Source organism: Pseudophryne corroboree, unplaced genomic scaffold (assembly GCF_028390025.1).
Source record: "Pseudophryne corroboree isolate aPseCor3 unplaced genomic scaffold, aPseCor3.hap2 scaffold_449, whole genome shotgun sequence".
NCBI lineage: Eukaryota > Metazoa > Chordata > Amphibia > Anura > Myobatrachidae > Pseudophryne > Pseudophryne corroboree.
Genome location: NW_026970071.1, coordinates 409,308 through 431,477, shown reverse-complemented (window position 1 = coordinate 431,477; position 22,170 = coordinate 409,308). Strand labels below are relative to the sequence as shown.

Here is a 22,170-nt window from a genome sequence, read left to right as displayed (position 1 = left end):
GATTTGGGATAGGGCTGGGGAGGGCCGCTGCTCAGGCACATCTCTGTCAAGTAAAGGAGATTCAACTGAGGCAGCACAAGGGAACTCTTATCTGGGGACAACAACTGCAGGGAGAACACATATTTTCAGATGAACATGGGAGGGCAGAAGGCTGCCTAATACTGAAGCACCCCCAAACAACAAACCAAATGCAACAACTAGTGCAAGCATTCCTGGGGGAAGGCCTGCAGCAGATGGATTTGCATATGGCGATGTCATCCAAGCAGAGGGTCAAAGTTGGCTTCAACCCTCGTCTGCATATGAAAAGAGAAAAGATGCGTGCAGGGCATGGCGGCCTTTTGCGGCACTTGGATGACCCCTAGTTCGCATTAAACACCTCCACCCTCCGTCGGTGTGGGGCTCATGTTGGCTATGCCCCAGCCCCTGAAGCATTCAAGCTGATTTCTTGCAGCAGCTGGGCACTGTAACAGCTCCAGAGCTGCTCTGTAAGGCAAGTAAAAGGGTGTGGGCCCTGCAGCACTACCTGTAGTTCGCATTGTGCGAGACCCCTAGTTCGCATTAAACACCCCCACCCTCCTTCAGTGTGGGGCTCATGTTGGCCATGCCCCAGCCCCTGAAGCATTCACGCTGATTTCTTGCAGCAGCTGGGCACTGTAACAGCTCAAGAGCTGCTCTGTAAGGCAAGTAAAAGGGTGTGGGCCCTGCAGCACTACTTGTAGTTTGCATTGTGCATTGGAAGGCACAAAGTAAGCAGACGGGAGGAGAAGTCAGGATAGTGCACAAGGGTATAGACGGGAGGGGCTCAAGAAAAAAGAAGTGGAAACAGACAGCAAACTAGGCTTCCAATGCACAATGCAAACTACAGGTAGTGCTGCAGGGCCCACACCCTTTTACTTGCCTTACAGAGCAGCTCTGGAGCTGTTTAATCACTCAATTGGATTTTTCTGCCAGCATAATTTTTCTCTTACGTCCTAGAGGATGCTGGGGACTCCGTAAGGACCATGGGGGATAGACGGGCTCCGCAGGAGACATGGGCACTTTAAGAAAGACTTTAGATCTGGGTGTGCACTGGCTCCTCCCTCTATGCCCCTCCTCCAGACCTCAGTTTACTACTGTGCCCAGAGGAGACTGGGTGCTTTTCAGGGAGCTCTCCTGAGTTTCCTGACAGAAAGTATATTTGTTAGATTTTTTTATTTTCAGGGAGCCTGCTGGCAACAGACTCCCTGCATCGAGGGGCGGAGGGGAGAGATGCACACATACTTCTGTGAGTTGATAGGCTCTGCTTCTTAGGCTACTGTACAGCATTAGCTCCAGAGGGATCGGTACGCAGGTCTCACCCTCGCCGTCCGTCCCAGAGCCGCGCCGCCGTCCCCCTCGCAGAGCCGGAAGATAGAAGCCGGGTGAGTATGAGAAGAAAAGAAGACTTCAGAGGCGGCGGAAGACTTCATGATCTTCACTGAGGTAACGCACAGCAGTAAAGCTGTGCTCCATTGCTCCCATACACCTCACACACGGCAGTCAGTGTAAGGGTGAAGGGCGCAGGGGGGACGCCCTGGGCAGCAATATAGACCTCTCTTTGGCAAAATAAATATATATGCAGCTAGGCACTGTATATATATATAAGAGCCCCCGCCATTTTTTTACTATATTTGAGCGGGACAGAAGCCCGTCGCTGAGGGGGTGGGGCTTCTCCCTCAGCACTCACCAGCGCCATTTTCTCCACAGCACCGCTGAGGGGAAGCTCCACGGACTCTCCCCTGCTTATACCACGGTAGAAAGAGGGTCTTAAAGAAGAGGGGGGCACATAATTAGGCGCATATATATATGGAAATACAGCGCTACTGGGTAAACATAAAATTATTGTGTTTTTTTCCTGGGTCATATAGCGCTGGGGTGTGTGCTGGCATACTCTCTCTCTCTGTCTCTCCAAAGGGCCTTGTTGGGGAACTGTCCTCAGATAAGAGGATTCCCTGAGTGTATGGTGTGTCGGTACACGTGTGTCGACATGTCTGAGGTAGAAGGCTCTCCTAGAGAGGAGCAGGAGCAAATTAATGTGGTGTCTCCATCGACAACGCCGACACCTGACTGGATGGATATGTGGAATGTTTTAAGTGCTAATGTAAACTTATTACACAAGAGATTAGACAAAGCTGAAGCTAGGGAACAGTCAGGGAGTCAACCCATGCCTGTCCCTATGTCGCAGGGACCTTCGGGGTCTCAAAAGCGCCCACTATCCCAAATAGTTGACACAGATACCGACACGGATTCTGACTCCAGTGTCGACTACGATGATGCAAAGTTACAGCCAAAATTGGCTAAATGTATTCGATATATGATTATTGCAATAAAAGATGTTTTGCACATCACAGAGTCCCCTGTCCCTGACACGAGGGTACACATGTATAAGGGAAAGAAACCTGAGATAACCTTTCCCCCCTCACATGAGTTGAACGAATTATGTGAAAAAGCTTGGGAATCTCCAGACAAAAAGCTGCAGATTCCCAAAAGGATTCTTATGGCGTATCCTTTCCCGCCAATGGACAGGATACGGTGGGAATCCTCCCCTAGGGTGGATAAAGCATTGACACGCTTATCCAAAAAGGTAGCGCTGCCATCCCAGGATACGGCTACCATCAGGGACCCTGCTGACCGCAAGCAGGAGGTTACCCTAAAGTCCATTTACACACATTCTGGTACCTTACTCAGACCGGCGATTGCGTCGGCCGGGGTTGTAGCGCAGTGGCAGCATGGACAGATACCTTATCAGCAGAGATTGAGACCCTAGATAAGGATGCTATGTTATTGACCATAGGGCATATAAAAGATGCTGTCCTATATATGAGAGATGCTCAAAGTGACATTAGTCTACTGGGTTCTAGAATAAACGCTATGTCGATTTCTGCTAGACGAGTCCTATGGACCCGGCAATGGACAGGTGATGCCGACTCAAAAAGGCATATGGAGGTTTTACCTTACAGGGGTGAGGAATTGTTTGGGGAAGGTCTCTCGGACCTAGTCTCCACAGCTACAGCTGGTAAATCAAATTTTTTGCCTTATATTCCCTCACAGCCTAAGAAAGCACCACATTATCAAATGCAGTCCTTTCGATCACAGAGAAACAAGAAAGTACGAGGTGCGTCCTTTCTTGCCAGAGGTAAGGGCAGAGGGAAGAAGCTGCACAACACAGCTAGTTCCCAGGAACAGAAGTCCTCCCTGGCCTCTACAAAATCCACCGCATGACGCTGGGGCTCCGCTAAAGGAGTCCGCCCAGTTGGGGGCACGTCTTCGAGTTTTCAGCCACATCTGGGTTCATTCGCAGGTGGATACCTAGGCAATAGAAATTGTTTCTCAGGGTTACAAGCTGAAATTCGAAGAAGTGCCTCCTCGCCGGTTTTTCAAATCGGCCCTACCATCTTCTCCCCAGGAAAGGGAGATAGTGTTAAATGCAATTCACAAATTGTATCTTCAACAGGTGGTGGTCAAGGTTCCCCTGCTTCAACAAGGAAAGGGAAATTATTCGACCCTGTTTGTAGTCCCAAAACCGGACGGTTTGGTCAGACCCATATTAAATTTAAAATCCCTGAACCTATACTTGAAAAGGTTCAAGTTCAAGATGGAATCGCTAAGAGCGGTCATCGCCAGCCTAGAAGGGGGGGATTTTATGATATCTCTGGACATAAAGGATGCATACCTTCATGTACTCATTTATCCACCTCATCAGGCGTACCTAAGATTTGCGGTACAGTATTGTCATTACCAATTTCAGACGTTGCCGTTTGGTCTCTCCAGAATTTTCTCCGAGAATTTTCACCAAGGTAATGACGGAAATTATGGTGCTCCTGCGAAAGCAAGGTGTCACAATTATCCCGTACTTGAACGATCTCCTCATAAAAGCGAGATCAAGAGAGCAGTTGCTGAACAGCGTATAACTTTCACTGAAGGTGTTACAGCAACACGGCTGGATTCTCAATATCCCGAAGTCGCAGTTGGTTCCTACGACTCGTCTGACTTTGCTTGGGCATTATTCTGGATACGGACCAGAAAAGGGTTTATCTTCCGATAGAAAAGGCCCAGGAACTCATGACTCTGGTCAGGAACCTATTGAAACCAAAACAGGTGTCAGTGCATCACTGCACTCGAGTCCTGGGAATGATGGTGGCATCATACGAGGCCATTCCCTTCGGCAGGTTCCATGCGAGGATCTTGCAATGGGACCTACTGGACAAATGGTCTGGGTCACATCTACAGATTCATCAGTTGATCACCCTGTCCCCCAGGGCCAGGGTATCTCTCCTGTGGTGGCTGCAGAGTGCTCACCTTCTAGAGGGCCGCAGGTTCGGCATTCAGGACTGGATCCTGGTGACCACGAACGCGAGCCTCCGAGGTTGGGGAGCAGCCACACAGGGAAGAAATTTCCAAGGTCTTTGGTCAAGTCAGGAGACTTGTCTTCACATCAACATCCTGGAGCTAAGGGCCATATACAACGCCCTATGTCAAGCGGAGACCTTACTTCGCGACCAACCAGTTCTGATCCAGTCAGACAACGTCACCGCAGTAGTTCATGTAAACCGCCAAGGCGGCACAAGGAGCAGAGTGGCGATGGCGGAAGCAACCAGAATTCTTCGCTGGGCGGAGAATCATGTAAGCGCACTGTCAGCAGTGTTCATTCCGGGAGTGGACAACTGGGAAGCAGACTTCCTCAGCAGACACGACCTACATCCAGGAGAGTGGGGACTCCATCAGGAAGTCTTCGCACAGATTGCAAGTCGGTGGGGACTGTTCCAGATAGACATGATGGCGTCCCGCCTCAACAAAAAGCTACAGAGGTATTGCACCAGGTCAAGAGACCCTCAGGCAGTAGCTGTAGACGCCCTAGTGACACCGTGGGTGTTCCGGTCGGTCTATGTATTTCCTCCTCTACCTCTCATACCCAAGGTGTTGATAATAGTAAGAAAAAGAGGAGTAAGAACAATTCTCATTGTTCCAGATTGGCCGCGAAGGACCTGGTATCCAGATCTGCAGGAAATGCTCACAGAAGATCCGTGGCCACTTCCTCTAAGACAGGACCTGTTGCAACAGGGGCCCTGTCTGTTCCAAGACTTACCGCAGCTGCGTTTGACGGCATGGCGGTTGAACGCCGGATCCTAGCGGAAATGGGTATTCCAGATGAGGTCATTCCTACGCTAATAAAGGCTAGGAAGGACGTGACATCTAAACATTATCACTGTATATGGCGAAAATATGTTTCTTGGTGTGAGGCCAGGAATGCTCATACGGAAGAATTCCACCTGGGCCACTTCCTTCACTTCCTACAAACTGGAGTGAATTTGGGCCTAAAATTAGGCTCTATTAAGGTTCAGATTTTGGCCTTATCCATTTTCTTTCAAAAGGAATTGGCCTCTCTTCCTGAAGTAAGTACAAACTTTTGTGAAGGGAGTACTGCATATTCAGCCTCCTTTTGTACCTCCGGTGGTCCCTTGGGACCTTAACGTGGTGTTAAGGTTATGGTTTGAACCACTTAAAATGGTGGAGTTTAAATATCTCACTTGGAAGGTGGTCATGTTATTAGCCTTGGCTTCCGCTAGGCGAGTGTCGGAATTAGCAGCTTTATCACATAAAATCCCCTATCTGGTTTTCCATATGGATAGAGCGGAATTGCAGACCCGTCCTCAATTCCTGCTAAAAGTGGACTCATCCTTTCATATGAACCAACCTATTGTGGTGCCTGTGGCTACGCGTGACTTGGAGGATTCCGAGTCCCTTGATGTGGTCAGGGCTTTGAAAATTTACGTGGCCAGAACGGCTAGAGTCAGAAAAACAGAAGCACTGTTTGTCCTGTATGCAGCCAACAAGATTGGCACCCCTGCTTCAAAGCAGACTATTGCTCTCTGGATCTGTAACACGATTCAGCAGGCGCATTCTATGGCGGGATTGCCGTTGCTTAATTCAGTCAAGGCCCATTCCACTAGGAAGGTGGGCTCTTCTTGGGCAGCTGCCCGAGGGGTCTCGGCACTACAGCTGTGCCGAGCTGCTACTTGGTCGGGTTCAAACACCTTTGCAAAGTTCTATAAGTTTGATACCCTGGCTGAGGAGGACCTCCTGTTTGCTCAATCGGTGCTGCAGAGTCATCCGCAGGAGCCCGTTTGGGAGCTTTGGTATAATCCCCATGGTCCTTACGGAATCCCCAGCATCCTCTAGGACGTAAGAGAAAATAAGATTTTAAACCTACCGGTAAATCTTTTTCTCGTAGTCCGTAGAGGATGCTGGGTGCCCGTCCCAAGTGCGGACTACTTCTGCAAGACTTGTATATAGTTATTGCTTACATAAGGGTTATATGTTAGTTTTCATCGGTCTTGGACTGATGCTATGTTGTTTTCATACTGTTAACTGGGTAGTATATCACAAGTTATACGGTGTGATTGGTGTGGCTGGTATGAATCTTGACCTTGGATTAACAAAAATCCTTTCCTCGTACTGTCCGTCTCCTCTGGGCACAGTTTCTCTAACTGAGGTATGGAGGAGGGGCATAGAGGGAGGAGCCAGTGCACACCCAGATCTAAAGTCTTTCTTAAAGTGCCCATGTCTGCTGCGGAGCCCGTCTATCCCCCATGGTCCTTACGGAGTCCCCATCATCCTCTACGGACTACGAGAGAAAAAAATTTACCGGTAGGTTTAAAATTTTATTTTTTTCTCTGCAACCCACTGCTAAATTGTGCTTCCTAGCTGTTTTTTATAAAATCACTTAATTAAATCTAACTCTGATTACGTCAGAGAAGGCCAGGTACCCTACACCATAAAAGGGGGTTTGAAATTTTGACTTGTCTACTTAAAGATCACCAAAATCTGATCACAAGGTCAATTACATCCCTGGGTGGGATTGAACCACCAACCTTTTGATTAATAGCCCATGTAAGTGAAAGAGATCCTGAAGCACTCACTCATCATGGGAAAGTACCAATGTGTTTCTTACAAAAATTCTCCAGATTATTGACTTTTTAAAGTTTTTCTAGGAAACGTTCTAGATGAATGCTTATTAGCCTTTGTCAGTATTTACTTTTGCAAGGTGTCTATGTGGCGCAATCGGTTAGCATGTTTGGCTATTAACCAAAAGGTTGGTGGTTCAATCCCACCCAGGGATGTAATTGACCTTGTAATCAGATTTTGGTGATCTTTAAGTAGACAAGTCAAAATTTCAAACCCCCTCTTATGATGTAGGGTACCTGGCCTTCTCTGATGTAATCAGAGTTAGATTTAATTAAGTGATTTTATAAAAAAAACAGCTAGGAAGCACAATTTAGCAGTGGGTTGCAGAGAAAAAAAATTATGCTGGCAGAAAAGTCCAATTGAGTGACGAAACAGCTCTTCATTTTCTGATTTTATGTTTATGCTAACAAATTTGCTCTCTGAAAAGTGTCCACAAAGCCAAGTCTCTGATTAACACCTTTGTAGGAATGGTTTTTCACCTATTACTGAATTAAACTTGCTTCATTGGAAAGGCAGCAAGATGCATCCTCATTTCAATGTCTACTGAAATAATACAGGTTGACACCAGGAAACATAAACGTCACTGCATCCTTGCTGCTTCCTCATGGGGAAGTCTGTTTAATGTGAAAACAAGGTGATATCTAATCAGCACACAGGTAAGGAATTAAGAAAATCTTTCTTTATGGGTGAAGATGTTTCTCACAAAATTGTTGCACCAAAGCATCATTGAAATTCAAGCTGGAAAGATGATTTTAATATATCACTTGTACATTTTGTACTGCTCTTCTGGTGACAATGTAGTTTGTTTTTGTCAATTACCATTTTAATAATAGGGTAAAGAAAATTAAGTGGATTTTTGATAGAAAACAATACTGTCAATATACTATTAAAACAAATTAAAATGGTAAAAGTTATTTTACTTTAAGTAAAAATAAAAGAGCCAAAATATCAATCCCAGTTTTGGATTACTATAATTAACAAAAAACAATGCATATAGCAGAAGATAGTTTCAATCTGCCTACCTCTGGGTTATGGGCCCAGCATGCTTCCGTTGCAGTACTTTGCTGCTCATGTAAGTGCAAGAGATCCTGAAGCACTCACTCATCATGGGAAAGTAGCAATGTGTTTCTTACCAAAACTCTCCAGATTATTGACTTTTTAAAGTTTTTCTAGGAAACGTTCTAGATGAATGCTTATTAGCCTTTGTCAGAATGGACTTTTACGAGGTGTCTCTGTGGTGCAATCGGTTAGCATGTTTGGCTATTAACCAAAAGGTTGGTGGTTCAATTCCACCCAGGGATGTAATTAACCTTGTGATCAGATTTTGGTGATCTTTAAGTAGACAAGTCAAAATTTCAAACCCCCTCTTATGGTGTAGGGTACCTGGCCTTCTCTGATGTAATCAGAGTTAGATTTAATTAAGTGATTTTATAAAAAACAGCTAGGAAGCACAATTTAGCAGTGGATTGCAGAGAAAAAAAAATTATGCTGGCAGAAAAGTCCAATTGAGTGATTAAACAGCTCTTCATTTTCTGACTTTATTTTTATGCTAACAAATTTGCTCTCTGAAAAGTGTCCACAAAGCCAAATCTCTGATTAACACCTTTGTAGGAATGTTTTTTCACCTATTACTGAATTAAACTTGCTTCATTGGAAAGGCAGCAAGATGCATCCTCATTTCAATGTCTACTGAAATAATACAGGAAACCAGGAAACATAAACGTTACTGCATCCTTGCTGCTTTCTCATGTGGAAGTCTGTTTAATGTGAAAACAAGGTAATATCTAATCAGCACACAGGTAAGGAATTAAGAAAATCTTTCTTTATGGGTGAAGATGTTTCTCACAAAATTGTTGTCCGAATGCATCATTGAAATTCAAGATGGAAGATGATTTTAATATATCACTTGTACATTTTGCATTGCTCTTCTGATGACAATGTAGTTTGTTTTTGTCAATTACCATTTCAGTAATAGGGTAAAGAAAATTAAGTGGATTTTTTAAAGAAAACAATGCTGTCAATATACTATTAAAACAAATTAAAATGATAAAAGTTATTGTACTTTAAGTAAAAATAAAAGAGCCAAAATATCAATCCCAGTTTTTGATTACTTTAATTATAAAAAAAAAATGCACATAGCAGAGGATAGTTTCGATCAATCGACCTCTGGGTTATGGGCCCAGCATCCTTCCATTGCACTACTCTGCTGCTCATGGAAGTCTGAGAGATCCTGAAGACTAAATTGATTAAAGGCCTAAAAGTACTGGACTATAAGGAAAGACTTACTAGGCTGAATATGTATACACTAGAAAAGAGGTGCCTAAGAGGAGATATTATTAATATCTTCAAATATGTAAAGATACATAACAAAGAGTTATCAGAGGAATTATTTATTAAAAGAACACGTGGTCACTCGCTGCGACTGGAGGAAAGTTCAGAACGCAATGGAGGAAAGGGTTCTTCACTGTTAGGGCAATCAGGATGTGGAATTCCCTGCCAGGGAAGGTGGTAATGGCGGACTCTGTAATTGGATTTAAAAAAGGAATGGATACATTTCTGAATGAAAAAGCTATCCAAGGTTATAATACTTAAAATATCAACATGGTTAATCCGGGGGTAACATGAGTTTTAGTAGCTAACTAGTCATAAAACATTATTCAGCAAGTATGTAGAATCATCACAACTTAAAACAGGTTGAACACGATGGGCAATTTGCCTCTATTCAACCTCAAAAACTATGTTACTATATGTTACTATATTACTGTAGTATATAGAACACCACAATGCAATGAGCAGTGATAGTGAGCACTGATGAGGATACTAGAACTGACACTGAGCAGCAAGATGCAGCACTGGACTATTAGTAATGTACTGTAGTATGCTGAGCACCACAATGCAGCACAAGACAATGAGCAGTGATACTGAGCACTGATGAGGATACTACTGAGAACTGACACTGAGCAAGAGAGACACACTACTAGTATTACTGAGCAGCAATAGGTAACCACTGATACTGAGCACTGATATTGAGATTTCCACTGAGAGAACATAGCCACGTCCTCTCCGCTCTCTCTTCAATGCACGAGTAAAAATGGCGGCAACGCGCAGCTCTAATTATAATATCCGAATCTCGCGAGAATCCGACAGCGGGATGATGACATTTTCCCTTGTTCAGGTTTTCCGAGTCAGGCGGGAACAACCGAGCCTGCCTCAGACCAGTGTAAACCACGTGGAGTTCGTGGGGAATTCGGTTCTCGGAGAACCGAACCCGCTCCTCTCTACCTTATACCCATCAATTTTTTTTATTTTCAATCTAAGCCCCTGCAGTTTTCTGTAAGCATCTGCTTCGCTATGATGATCAACAAGTCACAAGGGCCAAACACTCAGGGCTTGAGGCATAGATCTTTGGACCAGCTGCTACAAGCATGGCAGAGGTGTCACTATCACTGGTGACACCCAGAGAGGTGGCGAGGGAGATTGTAATGCAGTACGTGCAAATAAGCAGCGCAATGGTAAAAAGGAGGCATGATTTCATAGGTAGGGGCGTGGCCTGGTGGCCTGAATCTACATTTTATTGCTCCGGGTGTCCCGGGGGTTGGGGGCTGCACCCGGGGACTAGTGTGTAAGCGGTGCTGGCTCCTGCACAGTGACAGGGCATGGCCACCCAGTATGACACCTCCCTTCTTGACCATGCTGTAATTGCAGTCGCACTGCAGTTCAGCGTGATCATAAACAATGGTGTAGCCTCCTGCTGGTGCAGACTGTATGTGCGCGCAGGAAGCCGCCACCATTTTTGTGATCACAGCGGCTGAATGTGATGTCATACAGCCGCTGTGACCACGCCCCCTGTGTCTCCTCCATTGCAGACCCCATTTTGAAGCCTTGCCCCCGCACTGCTCCATCCCTGACTTGGAAATGGAGTGTTGCTGACCCCACTCTCCCCCCCTGCCCCGATTGACAGGCAGAGGCGATCGCATGCAGGCACATGCGTATGATCTTAGCAATTTTTGCAGTTGGATCGCTTATTGTGATTGCAATCCAACCTGAATCAGGCCCTATTACCTATCACAATGCGCTGCGGGCAGTACAAAATTGGGTTAATATAGGAGAAAAACCCCCAGACCTGTGCTCCTTAACTGTACCTGGTGGCTAGTGGAGCGGCTGCCCAGTAATCAGTGTCCACCCCAGTGCGCACACGGCCCACCCCCTACGGCCACGCTCCCCTTAATCAGCGGCCTCGTGATCCGGAAGGGCGGTGTGTGTGTGACTGACCTTAGGAAGAAACCGGAGCCTCCGCTGCAGTGACCCAGCAACCAGGGCACGGGAGTATACAGCGCCGCTGGGAGTGATGAAGCTGCAGTAAAGATGTCTATTAGACCTAGCCTGCTGCAGCCCTTGTAGATTCTCATAAAACAAGTTCTTCTTTTCTTGTCAAAATTAATAGCTAAGAATAGGCTGCCTGAGGCAGGCCCCTGTTAAGTGGCCTGCTACTGAAGGCACCAACTACAAACTGAGCTCCCTGTTCATGGAAGCGGGGTTATAGAGGAGGATGCGCTGAGCATCTTGGGAACAGTCAAAAGCTTTGAGCCGGTTGGTGCCTCAGATCAAGATCCTACTCTACACCCCAATGTGAATCCTTGTGGAGTCCAGTGTACCCCACAGAAGAAATTAATGTGTCACACCCATTGGCAGCAACCTTAGAATAGCTGCTGACGGGCACAATTGAGAAAGGAAGGGGGGGGGGGCATTTGAATCCAGCACATAGATGCAATTCAAATATGTAATTTGTACCTTCCTATTTTAAAATATAATGGATGAACCTCACCCTGTGAGAACAATCTTCATGATCAAGATATCTAATATGTAAAATAAGTATGAATTGGGATAGGGCTGGGGAGGGTGGCAGCTCGGGCAGCCCCTCCCCCGTCAAGTTAAGGAGATTCAACTGAGGAAGCACAAGGGAACTCTCGTCTGGGGACAACAACTGCAGGGAGACCACATCTTTTCAGATGAACATGGGAGGGCGGAAGGCTGCCTAATACTGAAGCACCATCAAATATCAAACCATATCCAACAACTAGTACAAGCATTCCTGGGGGAAGGTCTGCAGCAGACGGATTTGCATACGGTGATGTCATCCAAGCAGTGGGCCAAAGTTGGCTGGAACACTCATCTGCATATAAAAAGAGAAAAGGGGCATGCAGGGCATGGCGGCCTTTTGCAGTGCTTGGATGACCCCTAGTTCGCATTAAACACCCCCACCCTCCTTTGGTGTGGGGCTCATGTTGGCCATGCCCCATCCCCTGAAGCATTCATGCTGATTTCTTGCAGCAGCTGGGCACTGTAACAGCTCCAGAGCTGCTCTGTAAGGCAAGTAAAAGGGTGTGGGCCCTGCAGCACCACATGTAGTTCGCATTGTGCGTTGGAAGGCACAAAGTAAGCAGACGGGAGGAGAAGTCAGGATAGTACACAAGGGCATCCTTTTCTCTTAGTCCGTAGAGGATGCTGGGGTCACATTAAGAACCATGGGGTATAGACGGGATCCGCAAGAGACATGGGCACTTTAAGACTTTCAAAGGGTGTGAACTGGCTCCTCCCTCTATGCCCCTCCTCCAGACTCCAGTTATAGGAACTGTGCCCAGGGAGACGGACATTTCGAGGAAAGGATTTATTGTTAAACTAAGGTGAGCATCTTACCAGCTCACACCTTAAGCATGCCGCAGAACGTGGCATTCAACAGAACACAAGCCAACGGCATGAACAATTGCAGCAAAAAGCTGAGCAGAACCGTAACACAACATGTGTATAACCACAAGTAATTACTGCAGACACAGTATGGACTGGGACGGGTGCCCAGCATCCTCTACGTACTAAGAGAAAAGGATTTACCGGTAGGTATTAAAATCCTATTTTCTCATATGACCTAGAGGATGCTGGGGTCACATTAAGAACCATGGGGTTATACCAAAGCTCTTGAACGGGTGGGAGAGTGCGAACGACTCTGCAGCACCGAATGACCCAACTTGAGGTTATCATCAGCCAAGGTATCAAACTTGTAAAACTTAGCAAAAGTGTTTACTAAATAGCTGCTCGGCAAAGTTGCAATGCCGAGACTCCCCGACCAGCTGCCCAGGATGAACCCACCTTTCTAGTAGAATGGGTCTTCACCTAATTCAGTAACGGCAATCCTGCCGTGGAATGAGCATGCTGAATCTTACCACAGATCCAGCGCATAATGGTCTGCATGGAAGCAGGACACCCAATCCTGTTGGGAGCATACAGGACAAACAGAGCCTCTGTTTTCCTAATCTGTACCGTTCTGGTGACATAAATTTTCAAAGTTCTGACCACAGCCAGAGACTTTGACTCAACGAAGGTGTCAGTGGCCAAAGGCACCATGTGGAAAGATGAACCACCTTTGGCAGAAATTGTTGACGTGTCCTCAATTCTGCTCTATCTTCATGAAAGATCAAATAAAGGCTCTTGTGATACTGCATGGTTTGTACTGTTTTCCATGTGCTCCCAGATCTTTCAAGCAAGTAGCATGGTCAAGAAAGTTCTGTTTGAAAAGAAACAAACATTTACTGTCATTGTTATGCAAATAAACTTACATTAAAGCTAACAAGAAAGCACACTCGTTCTGTCTTTAAACTGATAAAAGAAACCCCAATAATATGGGGCATGCAAAAATTGAGATAAAACTCAGTTTTGCTCCTCTCCACGGAAATCTTTAATAAAAGGCGAAATATTTGTTAGTTCTGAAGAGAAACCAGAGCATGACCAAGATTCCACCTGTCGCCTGAGTGCCATGCCAGCAGTTCTCATTCAGCTCAAAGTAAGCACCCAATTTGAATGAAAGAAAGCAGATTTCTCACCAGGCTTCCCCTTGCTATAAACATCGTTTGTACTCTTTTCCATGTGCTCCCAGATCTTTCAAACAATTAGTGTGGTCAAGAAAGTTCTGTTTGAAAAGAAACAAACATTTACTGTCATTTCTATGCAAATGAGCTTACATTAAAGCACACTCGTTCTATCTTTAAACCGATAAAATAAAACCCCAATAAGATGGGGCATGCAAAAATTGAGATAAAACTCCGTTTTGTTCCTCTCCACGGAAATCTTTAGTAAAAGGCGAAAGATTTGTTCGTTCTGAAGAGAAACCACAGCATGACCAAGATTCTACCTGTCGCCTGAGTGCCATGCCAGCAGTCCTCATTCAGCTCAAAGTGAGCACCCAATTTGAAAGAAAGAAAGCAGATTTCTCACCAGGCTTCCCCTTGCTATAAACATGGTTTGTACTCTTTTCCATGTGCTCCCAGATCTTTCAAGCAATTAGTATAGTCAAGAAAGTTCTGTTTGAAAAGAAACTAACATTTACTGTCATTTCTATGCAAATGAGCTTACATTAAAGCACACTCGTTCTATCTTTAAACTGATAAAAGAAACCCCAATAAGACGGGGCATGCAAAAATTGAGATAAAACTCAGTTTTGCTCCTCTCCACGGAAATCTTTAGTAAAAGGCGAAAGATTTGTTCGTTCTGAAGAGAAACCAGAGCATGACCAAGATTCCACCTGTCGCCTGAGTGCCATGCCAGCAGTCCTCATTCAGCTCAAAGTGAGCACCCAATTTGAAAGAAAGAAAGCAGATTTCTCACCAGGCTTCCCCTTGCTATAAGCATGGTTTGTACTCTTTTCCACGTGCTCCCAGATCTTTCAAGCAATTAGTATGGTCAAGAAAGTTCTGCTTGAAAAGAAACAGACATTTATTGTCATTGTTATGCAAATAAACTTACATTAAAGCTAACAAGAAAGCACACTCGTTCTGTCTTTAATCCGATAAAAGAAACCCCAATAATATGGGGCATGCAAAAATTGAGATAAAACTCAGTTTTGCTCCTCTCCACGGAAATCTTTAGTAAAAGGCGAAAGATTTGTTCGTTCTGAAGAGAAACCAGAGCATGACCAAGATTCCACCTGTCGCCTGAGTGCCGTGCCAGCAGTCCTCATTCAGATCAAAGTGAGCGCCCAATTTGAAAGAAAGCAGATTTCTCACCTGTCTTCTCCTTGCTATAAGCATGGTTTGTACTGTATTCCATGTGCTCCCAGATCTTTCAAGCAAGTAGCATGCTCAAGAAAGTTCTGTTTGAAAAGAAACAAACATTTACTGTCATTTCTATGCAAATGAGCTTACATTAAAGCACACTCATTCTATCTTTAAACCGATAAAAGAAACCCCAAAAAGATGGGGCATGCAAAAATTGAGATAAAACTCGGTTTTGCTCCTCTCCACGGAAATCTTTAGTAAAAGGCGAAAGATTTGTTCGTTCTGAAGAGAAACCAGAGCATGACCAAGATTTTTATCTGAAAATATGTGTTCTCCCTGCAGTTGTTGTCCCCAGATGAGAGTTCCCTTGTGCTGCCTCAGTTGAATCTCCTTTACTTGACAGGGGGATGCTCGAGCAGCGACCCTCCCCAGCTCTAGCCCAACTCCTACTTACCTGCCAGGTGAGATACTATGATCATGAAGGTGCTTCTCCCAGGGCAAGGCTCACCCATTGCACTCTGGGTGTGCTGCTTCTGCGATTTCCCCAAATGTGGGAAACTTGACTGCATAATTTGTGTTTCCCCTGGTCGGCTCTTGTATAATTCAGATCTCTTTGTCTCAGGTCTCTCTCCAGCCTAGTTTGCTGTCTGTTTCCACTTCTCTTTTCTTGAGCCGCTCCCTTCTATGCCCTTGCGCACTATCCTGACTTCTCCCGTCTGCTTACTTCGTGCCTTCCAACGCACAATGCAAACTACAGGTAGTGCTGCAGGACCCACACCCTTTTACTTGCCTTACAGAGCGTCTCTGGAGCAGTTACAGTGCCCAGCTGCTGCAAGAAATCAGCTTGAATGCTTCAGGGGCTGGGGAATAGCCAACATGAGCCCCACACCGAAGGAGGGTGGAGGTGTGTAATGCGAACTAGGGGTCATCCAAGCGCCGCAAAAGGCCGCCATGCCCTGCACGCCCCTTGTCTCTTTTCATATGCAGACGAGGGTTGAAGCCATTTTTGACCCACTGTTTGGATGACATCACCATATGCAAATCCATCTGCTGCAGGCCTTCCCCCAGGAATGCTTGCACTAGTTGTTGCATTTGGTTTGTTGTTTGGGGGTGCTTCAGTATTAGGCAGCCTTCTGCCCTCCCATGTTCATCTGAAAATATGTGTTCTCCCTGCAGTTGTTGTCCCCAGATGAGAGTTCCCTTGTGCTGCCTCAGTTGAATCTCCTTTACTTGACAGAGATGTGCCTGAGCAGCGGCCCTCCCCTGCCCTGTCCCAAATCATACTTATTTTGCATAGGCGATACCATGGTCATGAAGATTGTTCTCCCAGGGTGAGGTTCATTCATTGCATTCTGGGTATGCTGACCCCTGTGATTTCCCCAAATGTGGGAAACTCGACTGCATTATTTGTGGTAGTGGGGGACTGTGTTTGTGCTTTCCTCTGGTCAGCTCTGGTAAAAATCAGATTTCTTTATCTCAGATCTTCCTCTAGCCTTGTTCTTCTTTCGAGAGTTCCCTTGTGCTGCCTCAGTTGGATCTCTTTCACTTAACAGGGGGGGTGCCCGAGCAGCGACCCTCCCCAGCTCTAGCCCAACTCATACTTACCTGCCAGGTGAGATACTATGATCATGAAGGTGCTTCTCCCAGGGCAAGGCTCACCCATTGCACTCTGGTTGTGCTGCCCCTGCGATTTCCCCAAATGTGGGAAACTTGACTGCATAATTTGTGTTTCCCTTGGTCGGCTCTCGTATAATTCAGATCTCTTTGTCTCAGGTCTCTCTCCAGCCTAGTTTGCTGTCTGTTTCCACTTCTCTTTTCTTGAGCCGCTCCCTTCTATGCCCTTGCGCACTATCCTGACTTCTCCCGTCTGCTTACTTCGTGCCTTCCAACGCACAATGCAAACTACAGGTAGTGCTGCAGGGCCCACACCCTTTTACTTGCCTTACAGAGCAGCTCTGGAGCAGTTACAGTGCCCAGCTGCTGCAAGAAATCAGCTTGAATGCTTCAGGGGCTGGGGCATAGCCAACATGAGCCCCACACCGAAGGAGGGTGGAGGTGTGTAATGCGAACTAGGGGTCATCCAAGCGCCGCAAAAGGCCGCCATGCCCTGCACGCCCCTTTTCTCTTTTCATATGCAGACGAGGGTTGAAGCCAACTTTGACCCACTGCTTGGATGGCATCACCATATGCAAATCCATCTGCTGCAGGCCTTCCCCCAGGAATGCTTGCACTAGTTGTTGCATTTGGTTTGTTGTTTGGGGGTGCTTCAGTATTAGGCAGCCTTCTGCCCTCCCATGTTCATCTGAAAATATGTGTTCTCCCTGCAGTTGTTGTCCCCAGATGAGAGTTCCCTTGTGCTGCCTCAGTTGAATCTCCTTTACTTGACAGAGATGTGCCTGAGCAGCGGCCCTCCCCAGCCCTATCCCAAATCATACTTATTTTGCATAGGAGAGACCATGGTGTTGAAGATTGTTCTCCCAGGGTGAGTTTCATTCATTGCATTCTGGGTATGCTGACCCCTGTGATTTCCCCAAATGTGGGAAACTCAACTGCATTATTTGTGGTAGTGGGGGACTGTGTTTGTGCTTTCCTCTGGTCAGCTCTGGTAAAAGTCAGATTTCTTTGTTTCAGTTCTTCCTCTAGCCTTGTTCTTCTTTCGAGAGTTCCCTTGTGCTGCCTCAGTTGGATCTCCTTCACTTGACAGGGGGGTGCCCGAGCAGCGACCCTCCCCAGCTCTAGCCCAACTTCTACTTACCTGCCAGGTGAGATACTATAATCATGAAGGTGCTTCTCCCAGGGCAAGGCTCACCCATTGCACTCTGGATGTGCTGCCCCTGCGATTTCCCCAAATGTGGGAAACTTGACTGCATAATTTGTGTTTCCCCTGGTCGGCTCTCGTATAATTCAGATCTCTTTGTCTCAGGTCTCTCTCCAGCCTAGTTTGCTGTCTGTTTCCACTTCTCTTTTCTTAAGCCGCTCCATTCTATGGCCTTGCGCACTATCCTTACTTCTCCCGTCTGCTTACTTTGTGCCTTCCAATGCACAATGCAAACTACAGGTAGTGCTGCAGGGCCCACACCCTTTTACTTGCCGTACAGAGCAGCTCTGGAGCTGTTACAGTGCCCAGCTACTGCAAGAAATCAGCTTGAATGCTTCAGGGGCTGGGGCATAGCCAACATGAGCCCCACACCGAAGGAGGGTGGAGGTGTTTAATGCGAACTAGGGGTCATCCAAGGGCCGCAAAAGGCCGCCATGCCCTGCACGCCCCTTTTCTCTTTTCATATGCAGACGAGGGTTGAAGCCAACTTTGACCCACTGCTTGGATGACATCACCATATGCAAATCCATCTGCTGCAGGCCTTCCCCCAGGAATGCTTGCACTAGTTGTTGCATTTGGTTTGTTGTTTGGGGGTGCTTCAGTATTAGGCAGCCTTCTGCCCTCCCATGTTCATCTGAAAATATGTGTTCTCCCTGCAGTTGTTGTCCCCAGATGAGAGTTCCCTTATGCTGCCTCAGTTGAATCTCCTTTACTTGACAGAGATGTGCCTGAGCAACGGCCCTCCCCAGCCCTATCCCAAATCATACTTATTTTGCATAGGAGATACCATGGTCATGAAGATTATTCTCCCAGTGTGAGGTTCATTCATTGCATTCTGGGTATGCTGACCCCTGTGATTTCCCCAAATGTGTGAAACTCGACAGCATTATTTGTGGTAGTGGGGGACTGTGTTTGTGTTTTCCTCTGGTCAGCTCTGGTAAAAGTCAGATTTCTTTGTCTCAGATCTTCCTCTAGCCTTGTTCTTCTTTCGAGAATTCCCTTGTGCTGCCTCAGTTGGATCTCCTTCACTTGACAGGGGGGTACTCGAGCAGCGACCCTCCCCAGCTCTAGCCCAACTCCTACTTACCTGCCAGGTGAGAAACTATGATCACGTAGGTGCTTCTCCCAGGGCAAGGCTCACCCATTGCACTCTGGGTGTGCTGCTCCTGCGATTTCCCCAAATGTGGGAAACTTGACTGCATAATTTGTGTTTCCCCTGGTCGGCTCTCGTATAATTCAGATCTCTTTGTCTCAGGTCTCTCTCCAGCCTAGTTTGCTGTCTGTTTCCACTTCTCTTTTCTTAAGTGCCTTCCAATGCACAATGCAAACTACAGGTAGTGCTGCAGGGCCCACACCCTTTTACTTGCCGTACAGAGCAGCTCTGGAGCTGTTACAGTGCCCAGCTGCTGCAAGAAATCAGCTTGAATGCTTCAGGGGCTGGGGCATAGCCAACATGAGCCCCACACCGAAGGAGGGTGGGGGTGTTTAATGCGAACTAAGGGTCATCCAAGCGCCGCAAAAGGCCGCCATGCCCTGCATACCCCTTTTCTCTTTTCATATGCAGATGAGGGTTCCAGCAAACTTTGGCCCACTGCTTGGATGACATCACCGTATGCAAATCCGTCTTCTGCAGAACTTCCCCCAGGAATGCTTGTACTAGTTGTTGCATTTGGTTTGTTGTTTGGGGGTGCTTCAGTATTAGGCAGCCTTCTGCCCTCCCATGTTCATCTGAAAATATGTGTTCTCCCTGCAGTTGTTGTCCCCAGATGGGAGTTCCCTTGTGCTGCCTCTGTTGAATCTCCTTTACTTGACAGAGATGTGCCTGAGCAGCGGCCCTCCCCAGCCCTATCCCAAATCATACTTATTTTGCATAGGAGATACCATGGTCATGAAGATTGTTCTCCGAGGGTGAGGTTCATTCATTGCATTTTGGGTATGCTGACCCCTGTGATTTCCCCAAATGTGGGAAACTCGACTGCATTATTTGTGGTAGTGGGGGACTGTGTTTGTGCTTTCCTCTGGTCAGCTCTGGTAAAAGTCAGATTTCTTTGTCTCAGATTTTCCTCTAGCCTTGTTCTTCTTTCGAGAGTTCCCTTGTGCTGCCTCAGTTGGATCTCCTTCACTTGACAGGGGGGTACCCGAGCAGCAACCCTCCCCAGCTCTAGCCCAACTCCTACTTACCTGCCAGGTGAGATACTATGATCATGAAGGTGCTTCTCCCAGGGCAAGGCTCACCCATTGCACTCTGGGTGTGCTGCTCCTGCGATTTCCCCAAATGTGGGACACTTGACTGCATAATTTGTGTTTCCCCTGGTCGGCTCTCGTATAATTTAGATCTCTTTGTCTCAGGTCTCTCTCCAGCCTAGTTTGCTGCCTGTTTCCACTTCTCTTTTCTTGAGCCGCTCCCTTCTATGCCCTTGCGCACTATCCTGACTTCTCCCGTCTGCTTACTTTGTGCCTTCCAACGCACAATGCGAACTACAGGTAGTGCTGCAGGGCCCACACCCTTTTACTTGCCTTACAGAGCAGCTCTGGAGCTGTTACAGTGCCCAGCTGCTGCAAGAAATCATCTTGAATACTTCAGGGGTGTGGCCATACCTGTAATCTGCAGCCAGTAAAATTGATTGCAAGCCTTGGGAGTGAACCCAAAATTGCAATCAATGTAGCTGGTAAATCATTAAACTTTCTTGTAGACACAGGGGCGGCCAAATCAGTGATAAATTCGACAGTGGGCATGAGAACCACTGGTAGGACAATTCCAGCCATAGGAGTAACAGGAGTAGTCCAGCATTACCCTGTTAGCAAACCAGCAGAGATTACAATAGGGCCGTTACATACCAAGCATTCCTTTTTGCTGGCTGCATCGGCACCGACCAATCTCCTGGGTAGAGACTTACTGTGTAAAATGGGGTGCGTCATTTATTGTACTCCTGAAGGTGTATTCTTGGACATACCTGAGAATCACGCTCAGGAAGTGCGAGACATGTTAGATTCCCCATCAAAATTAATGTCACATACCATTATGACAAATAGGACTCCATCCCAAGTAGAAGAAATGACATCTCAGATACCAGAGTCACTTTGGACAAAAGATGGACAGGACACTGGATTAATGGCAAACGTAGCTCCAGTAGTTGTACAAGTAAAAGATGGTAGGATATGCTTCATCTACACGTTATAGCCCTGAATTTTCCAATGCCTAGCTCTTTGCAAAAGAGAGATATTGGCAAGGAAAAGCTGTATTGTACCTTTGCATTTTTCTCCCAAACGAAAGACACTAGAATGAAAATTTTAAAGCCTACTGTTAGTGCTTCATCTACACGTTATAGCCCTGAATTTTCCAATGCCTAGCTCTTTGCAAAAGAGAGATATCGGCAAGGAAAAGCTGTATTGTACCTTTGCATTTTTCTCCCAAACGAAAGACACTAGAATGAAAATTTTAAAGCCTCCTGTTAGTGCTTCATCTACACGTTATAGCCCTGAATTTTCCAATGCCTATCTCTTTGCAAAAGAGAGATATCGGCAAGGAAAAGCTGTATTGTACCTTTGCATTTTTCTCCCAAACGAAGGACACTAGGATGACAATTTTAAAGCCTCCTATTAGTGCTTCATCTACACGTTATAGCCCTGAATTTTCCAATGCCTATCTCTTTGCAAAAGAGAGATATCGGCAAGGAAAAGCTGTATTGTACCTTTGCATTTTTCTCCCAAACGAAGGACATTAGAATGAAAATTTTAAAGCCTCCTGTTAGTGCTTCATCTACACGTTATAGCCCTGAATTTTCCAATGCCTATCTCTTTGCAAAAGAGAGATATCGGCAAGGAAAAGCTGTATTGTACCTTTGCATTTTTCTCCCAAACGAAAGACACTAGAATGAAAATTTTAAAGCCTCCTGTTAGTGCTTCATCTACACGTTATAGCCCTGCATTTTCCAATGCCTATCTCTTTGCAAAAGAGAGATATCGGCAAGGAAATGCTGTATTGTACCTTTGCATTTTTCTCCCAAACGAAAGACACTAGAATGAAAATTTTAAAGCCTCCTGTTAGTGCTTCATCTACACGTTATAGCCCTGCATTTTCCAATGCCTATCTCTTTGCAAAAGAGAGATATCGGCAAGGAAAAGCTGCATTGTACCTTTGCATTTTTCTCCCAAACGAAAGACACTAGAATGAAAATTGTAAAGCCTCCTGTTAGTGCTTCATCTACACGTTATAGCCCTGCATTTTCCAATGCCTAGCTCTTTGCAAAAGAGAGATATTGGCAAGGAAAAGCTGTATTGTACCTTTGCATTTTTCTCCCAAACGAAGGACACTAGAATGAA

General features: G+C 46.0%; 14 non-coding genes and 1 pseudogene across 14 annotated transcripts; 10 read left to right on the top strand and 5 right to left on the bottom strand.

Annotated features, from left to right (window-relative positions):
- Positions 1-8,212: 8,212 nt before the first annotated feature.
- TRNAN-AUU (transfer RNA asparagine (anticodon AUU)) lies at positions 8,213-8,286 on the top strand. The gene has a single exon. It is a non-coding gene; the product is annotated as a tRNA-Asn (tRNA).
- Positions 8,287-13,646: 5,360 nt separating this feature from the next.
- LOC135026808 (U5 spliceosomal RNA) lies at positions 13,647-13,762 on the bottom strand. Its single transcript, XR_010223384.1, has one exon. It is a non-coding gene; the product is annotated as a U5 spliceosomal RNA (small nuclear RNA).
- A 275-nt stretch (positions 13,763-14,037) lies between these two features.
- Positions 14,038-14,153, bottom strand: LOC135026794 (U5 spliceosomal RNA). The gene has a single exon (XR_010223371.1). It is a non-coding gene; the product is annotated as a U5 spliceosomal RNA (small nuclear RNA).
- Positions 14,154-14,427: 274 nt separating this feature from the next.
- On the bottom strand, positions 14,428-14,543 carry LOC135026788 (U5 spliceosomal RNA). Its single transcript, XR_010223365.1, has one exon. It is a non-coding gene; the product is annotated as a U5 spliceosomal RNA (small nuclear RNA).
- Positions 14,544-14,829: 286 nt separating this feature from the next.
- On the bottom strand, positions 14,830-14,945 carry LOC135026783 (U5 spliceosomal RNA). Its single transcript, XR_010223361.1, has one exon. It is a non-coding gene; the product is annotated as a U5 spliceosomal RNA (small nuclear RNA).
- A 270-nt stretch (positions 14,946-15,215) lies between these two features.
- Positions 15,216-15,331, bottom strand: LOC135026784 (U5 spliceosomal RNA). Its single transcript, XR_010223362.1, has one exon. It is a non-coding gene; the product is annotated as a U5 spliceosomal RNA (small nuclear RNA).
- A 144-nt stretch (positions 15,332-15,475) lies between these two features.
- LOC135026748 (U1 spliceosomal RNA) lies at positions 15,476-15,638 on the top strand. The gene has a single exon (XR_010223334.1). It is a non-coding gene; the product is annotated as a U1 spliceosomal RNA (small nuclear RNA).
- A 671-nt stretch (positions 15,639-16,309) lies between these two features.
- Positions 16,310-16,473, top strand: LOC135026822 (U1 spliceosomal RNA). Its single transcript, XR_010223398.1, has one exon. It is a non-coding gene; the product is annotated as a U1 spliceosomal RNA (small nuclear RNA).
- A 153-nt stretch (positions 16,474-16,626) lies between these two features.
- On the top strand, positions 16,627-16,789 carry LOC135026731 (U1 spliceosomal RNA). The gene has a single exon (XR_010223319.1). It is a non-coding gene; the product is annotated as a U1 spliceosomal RNA (small nuclear RNA).
- A 671-nt stretch (positions 16,790-17,460) lies between these two features.
- LOC135026843 (U1 spliceosomal RNA) lies at positions 17,461-17,624 on the top strand. The gene has a single exon (XR_010223419.1). It is a non-coding gene; the product is annotated as a U1 spliceosomal RNA (small nuclear RNA).
- Positions 17,625-17,776: 152 nt separating this feature from the next.
- LOC135026760 (U1 spliceosomal RNA) lies at positions 17,777-17,939 on the top strand. Its single transcript, XR_010223345.1, has one exon. It is a non-coding gene; the product is annotated as a U1 spliceosomal RNA (small nuclear RNA).
- Positions 17,940-18,610: 671 nt separating this feature from the next.
- LOC135026714 (U1 spliceosomal RNA) lies at positions 18,611-18,774 on the top strand. Its single transcript, XR_010223302.1, has one exon. It is a non-coding gene; the product is annotated as a U1 spliceosomal RNA (small nuclear RNA).
- A 152-nt stretch (positions 18,775-18,926) lies between these two features.
- On the top strand, positions 18,927-19,089 carry LOC135026746 (U1 spliceosomal RNA). Its single transcript, XR_010223332.1, has one exon. It is a non-coding gene; the product is annotated as a U1 spliceosomal RNA (small nuclear RNA).
- A 615-nt stretch (positions 19,090-19,704) lies between these two features.
- On the top strand, positions 19,705-19,868 carry LOC135026785 (U1 spliceosomal RNA). The gene has a single exon (XR_010223363.1). It is a non-coding gene; the product is annotated as a U1 spliceosomal RNA (small nuclear RNA).
- Positions 19,869-20,020: 152 nt separating this feature from the next.
- On the top strand, positions 20,021-20,162 carry LOC135026752 (U1 spliceosomal RNA; annotated as a pseudogene).
- Positions 20,163-22,170: the final 2,008 nt, after the last annotated feature.